The sequence below is a fragment of the Elephantulus edwardii genome, unplaced genomic scaffold, assembly GCF_000299155.1.
Source record: "Elephantulus edwardii isolate Elephantulus edwardi_28Jun2011 unplaced genomic scaffold, EleEdw1.0 scaffold00023, whole genome shotgun sequence".
NCBI lineage: Eukaryota > Metazoa > Chordata > Mammalia > Macroscelidea > Macroscelididae > Elephantulus > Elephantulus edwardii.
Window position 1 is genome coordinate 7477470 of NW_006399773.1, and position 6427 is coordinate 7483896.

The window sequence follows — 6427 nt, forward strand, 5'->3', positions numbered from 1 at the left end:
GAAATTTTAATCTTTTAAAAAATTATTGAGATTTTGACAAAAGTTTACAGAGTACTTGGATTTCCATTCATTCATTGTTTCACATTCTCCACTGTATCTTCCCCCAGTTTGCTTTTCTCTTTAAAAGAAATAAAAAAATTCATTGTTGCACAATTTGCTCTCTCCCCCCACTCAGTCCACTTTGTTATGCACCTCTTGTTCTGGACTGTTGTTATGCAAATAATACCTAATCATAAATTCCTCTTAAACAGATCTTTCGCTCATCTCTTTCAATACCGTGTACATTATTTATCCCCTCTTTTCTTAGATTCCTCCCACCCCTCGTGACAGTCCTGCTTTATAACAGTGGCATTATGCTGTAATTGTCCTTTAGTGACTGAGATATTTCAATCAGCATAATGTCCTCCCGGGTGACCCATTTTGTATAATACTTCATGAGTTCCTTGTTTTTCAGTATTATGTATTATGTCATTGTGTTACTATACCTCAGATTCTCTTTTCTTTTGTTTGCTGATAGGCACTTGGGTTGTTTTCATCTCTCTGCTATTGTGAACAATGCAGCAGTAAATATAGACATGCATATATCTTTTTGGGTGTCAGTTCTGGTTTCTTGAGGGTATATTCCCAGTAGTGGAATTGCTAGGTCAAATGGTATTTCCAGGTTTTTGAGAATGTTCCATACTGCCTTCGATAGTGATTGTGCCACTTTCCACTTCCACATGAACAATCTTCCAGGGATCCTAAAAACTCAACAACCAGGAGGTAATAAAATAGGTGAATGGGAATGGATCAAATCCCTATGGTCATCAAAAAACTTCTTCAACAAGGTAAAAAGGAAAGCCACAGACTGGGAAAAAATATTTGGTAATGATATGTCTGAAAAGGGACTTTTAGAATTTATAGAATACTTCAACCCCACAACAAGATAGAGGTAAAAAACCCAGTCACAAAATGGGCACAGGATATGAACAGACACTTCACCAAAAAATTCAGATGGAAAACAAACACATGAAGAAATTTTCAAAATCCCTAGCTCTAAGAAAGATGCAAATCAAAACAGCTATGAGATGGTATCTCACCCCAGTAACAATAGCAAAGTTGAGGAGAGCAGCAAACACAAATGCTGGTGAGTTTGTGGAGAAACTGGAACATTTATTCACTGAAATTGTCATCTTTATATACTTATAGTACCTACAATGCTGTATAACAGAACATACTGCCATATGTTTCTATTTTATAATTTCAAGCTATGTTTCAATATTTGCAATTCCCCTATAATAAACTAAGATTAAACTTTTCTGTACCTTTGGTTGATTTCACGTAAGCATTTATTGACTATAGTATGTTTATCACAAACTTTATATTCTAAACATAACATTTTCATTTCTTTGAATGTCTCTTTGAGTTCTAAGACATTATTATTTTCATTTTTAAAAGTTTTTTTAAAAATACTACTACAATAGGTAAGAAAACCATACTAGGGGAAAAAGACATTATTTACTTACTTGTGCTTTTTTCTTAAGATGGTGGTGACCTATAGAAATTTATAAATATAATGCCATATTATTAATTGAAAGATACAAAGTGAAGAAATTTAGAAGCATATTAAAGTGAGTAAAAGAAATTAACTCTGTTTTCCATAATGCCTTAATAATATAAGCATTATAGTTATCTGAGCCATTAATTTGTTTATATGTTGTCTATTAGCTAGTATAGAAAGAGAAGTCTTCCCTGTATTTTATAAGGTTAAAAACAAAACCAGCAACAGCAAAAATTGTAAGAAGAAAAATACTGAAAACTTACTTGTTTAGGAGCATTACAACTGTTCTTTGTACTTAATTATGTCAGAAAGAAATTGATTTTGCCTTAATTGGACCAAAACCACCAAAGACTAAAAACAAAGCAAAGCATTTCATGGTCAAAGAGAAATATTCTCATTTTCTTCACTGTGACAAGACATTTTTACTCTCCTTCAATGTACTCAGATGACCTTGCGTCCAAGTACAAATCAATAAAAGCAGTTTAATGGGATATCAATATAATAAAATATGGTGCTGAAAGTTGCAGGGGTGTGTACTGGTCAGAAAAAGTGCCCAAGCTTTACAAAACGAACTGGCTGACCTCAGTCTATGAAACTGATAGAACTTGATTTCCCAAGGGGTCTATTAGAATTGAGGCTTTCAAAACTATCTTCTCTAGATTCTTCCTTAGGGTAAAGTTGCTACAGAATCTACCCACATTGTTGGAAAGACTCTACTTCACTCCTTCTGGTTAAACTGTTCTCTTCTGGTTAAACATAGCAATCCTGGTGCAAAATGAGCTTGATCTTCTTGATTTGTGGAGGGCATACTTAGTGAGACATCAGAAAGAGAAGTGTAGACAATTTACTAGAACAAGATTTATTAGAAGAGGTGACAGATTCGTTAAAATAAAAATTAAAATTTTATTAAACACTAAAGAAGAAAAGGTGACAGATTGCTTTTTGATTGGCTATAATTAAATAGTGGTTTCCTTAGTCAGATAAAATTTAACCCTGAAAGATTTATGTTAGACTTATTTTCAAGTAAGAACAATTAATATAGGTCCTGAATAAAATGTCTCCTTACAGAATTCCTACCAACGAACCTCTGTGTGTTGTTTTGAAGAAGGGAATATTAATGCTAAAACTGAGCTTTCCATGCTTGTTGACTGTCAGGTATCCATATTCATAGAAGAATGCCAGCTATCACATAGGGTGGAACCTGGACAGGGATTTGATGGTGGTTGTTGTTATATGCTGTTGAGATGCTTGTGATTCATAATGACCCTATGTACAAGAGTCCTAAATCCTGCTCTATCCTGTGCCAACCTCACTGTCTCTGACACATCTACTCCCAACACCCAAATCACTGAATCGAACCATCTCATCTGAGTCTTCCTCTACAGTGCTGTCCCTCCACTCTCCCAAGCATGATGTCCCTCTCCAATGACTGGTCCCTCCTTGCAACATGCCCAAAGTATGTCAGACGAAGCTTCAGAATCCTTGAATCCAAGGAGCAGCCTGCTTTCACCCTCTCAAGGAGAAATCTGTTTGTTCTCCTAGCAGTCCATGGTATGTTTAACACTCTTCTCCAGCACCATGACTCAAAGGCATCAATTCTCTATCATCCCTAGTCACTGTCCAGCTCTCTGATGCACAAAACATAATTGCCAAAACGATAGCCTAGAACAGGCACACCTTAGTCTCCAACTTGATGTCATTGCTCTTCAGTACTTTGGAGAGGTCTCTGACAGCTGACTTTCTCAATGCAATTTGCCTCTTGATTTCCTAGTTGCTGGTACCAAGAGTGTTGATTATGGAGCCAAGTAAACGAAAACTGTTAACAATCTCAATCTCTTCATACATACTGATTGATGCTGCTGATTGGCCCAGTGGTGAGAATCTTTGTTTTCTTGATGTTGAGCTTCAATCCATATTGAAGGCTGCAATCCTTGACCTTCTGCAACAAGCACTTCAGGTTCTCTTCAGTGTTAGGAAGCAAGGTTGTTTCATCTGCATAACATAGGTTGTTGATGACTCTTCCATCAATCCTGATGCTGCATTCTTCCTCCTACAGCCCAGCATCCCAGATGATCTGCTCTGCAAGCAGTTTGAAAAGATATGGAGACAGAATACATCCGTGGCAGACCTGCTTCCCACTTTTGAGCCATGCAGTGTATCCTTACTCTGTTCTGATGACTGATTTGATGGTAAATGAGATTTATGTTTTCTTTTATAATTTAAAAGTTCTATTTTATTTTTGTAAAATAACGAACTGGCAGAGATCCACTTTTTTTCCATCCCTAAGAAAGGTAATCAACAGAATGTAGAAATTATTAAATAGTATTACTATCACATGTAAGCAAAATACAGCTGAAGATCATTCAAAAACAGCTAGAACTGTACATAGAGAACTGTCCATATTTCAAGCTAGATTTAGAAGAGACCATGGCATCAGGAATATCATTGCTGATGTCAGATGGATACTAGCTGAAAGCAAATACTACCAAAGGGTTGTCTATTTGTACTTTATTGACTATACAAAGACATTTGACTAGGTGAATCATAACAAATAATAACAAGTGTTGCGCATAATGGAATCCCAGAACACATAACTGTGCTCAAGTCAATCCTATACCTAATTACTGTACAAGCAGAGCTAGGGTATACATGTTGTTGTTGTTGTTATGTGCCATCAAGTCGACTATGATTCACAGGAACCCTATGCACAACAGCTCTGAACCCTGCTCTATCCTAACTCAATCATATTATCTCTAACACACCTACCCTCATTACCTTAGTTACTGGGTCAATCCATCTCATCTGGAGTCTTCCTCTTCTGCACTGTCTCTCCACCCTTCAAAGCCTGATATCCTTCTTCAAAGACTGGTCTCTCCTGGCAACATGTCCAAAGAATATGAGACCAAGCCTCAAAATTCTTATCTCCAAGGAATAGCTTCATTTCACCATCTCCAGGTTGTTTTTGTTGTTGTTGTTGTTGTTGTTGTTGATAGACCTGCTAATTCTCTTGCTAGGTCATAGCATGTTCAATAGTATTCTCCAACACCACAACTTAGAGGCATCAATTATCTCTGTCATCTTTGGTCATTGTCCAGATATCTGGTATATAGTAAGTGGAAGATAATAGCTTGGATAAGGCATACCTTATTCTTTAGACTGACATCAGGGCTTTTCAGAATTCTGGGGTTTCTGACAGCAAATTTTCCTAATTCAATTAATCTTTTAATTTTCTGACTGCTGGTGCCAATACTACATGATTTAAAATTAAGAAAGGTGGTTGTATCTTCAGGGTTGTATTCTTTCTCCATATCTACTCAGTCTGTATGTTGAGAAACTTATTCGAGAAGCTGGACTCTATGAAGAAGAACATGGCATCAAGATCCGAGGAAGACTCACCAATAACCTACATTATCCAGATGATGCAATCTTGCCTAATCAAAGTAAAAACTTTTGAAGCACTTGCTACAAAAGATCAAAGACTTCAATAGATTGCATCTCAGCATCAGAAACAAAAATTTTCACCACTGGATCATTAGACAACATCATGGTAGATGGGGGGGAAAAAGATCCAAACTTTTTGTCTATGAATTCATCTTGATAGAAACAAAAATACCCTTAATGTCAATATTCAGGAGATCAATAGATACATTCAACAGGAAAGTCTGCAGTCAGTGACCTCTCCAAATTATTGCTGTGCAATGATATCTATTTGAGGTCTAAAGTGTGCCTAATGAAAAGCCACTGAGGAGTAAGGCTGTGGTCTTTTCACTCACTTGCTATGAATCTGATAGCAGGACAATGAATAAGGATGACAGTAGAAGAATTGCTGCTTTAAACTGTGGTGTTGTAGAAGAATACTGAATATGCTATGGACTGCCAAAAGAACTAACAGATATGACTTGGTGAATGTGGAGCCAGGGTATTCTTTAGAGGCAAAGATGATTAAAAAATCACCTCACATAATCTGGGCATGTTTCTAGGATAGTTTATTCCTTGGAAGGAACATCATGCTAGGAAAGTTGGAGGGTCTGTGAAAGAAGGACTCTAAGCCAGGTGGATTGACACAGTGACTGCAGCAATGGATTCAAATGTCAGAGACTGGGACGATATGATTCCCCGTGAGTTGTACTAAGCTCTAGAGGCATTTAACAACAACAACATTTCTTTTACTTTGGTGGTGTGTGCCTTATTTGGGCTTACCAGTTGTCTTTAGATAAAATTGTTGGAGGTGGAATATGTACTCATAATATTATCTAAAATCCATTCTTTGATGACTCGCTGGATGCTAAAAATTCTAATTTTCTAAAAACAATTCTAATGTGTAATATTAATCTGAAATATTTAGAATAGTATGCAAATATTTTTCAGGGTAATTTTTGAACTTTGGAACTCCCCGAGGGGTGTACTGTGTTACTTGTCAGTGGTTCAAATTCACCATTTCATGGTAGGATACACATTCTTCTCTCATAAAGAATTACAGCTTTGGAAACCCATCAGAGGGTTTCCATGAGTCAAAATCAATGCGAAAGCAGTAAGTTTTGTTATTTTGTTGTTGTAGTTATTTTTTTTTCTTGGCCCCTATGCATCTTAAAATACCATTTTTTTTATCTTTGCAGTATTTTGGAAAAATATAATGTGTTGTTGTTATGTGCCGTCGAGTCACCTGCGACTCATAGCGACCCTATGTACAACAGCCCTAAACGCCTCTCTGTCCTGTGCCAATCGCACTGTCTCTGACACTCCCATCCCAATTATCCCAGTCACTGAATCAATCCACCTCAAAGAGAGCCTTCCTCTCCTGCGCTGTCCCTCCACCCTCCCAAGCATGATGTCCCTCTCCAAGGACCAGTCTCTCCTCACAACATGTCCAAAGTATGTTAGACGGAG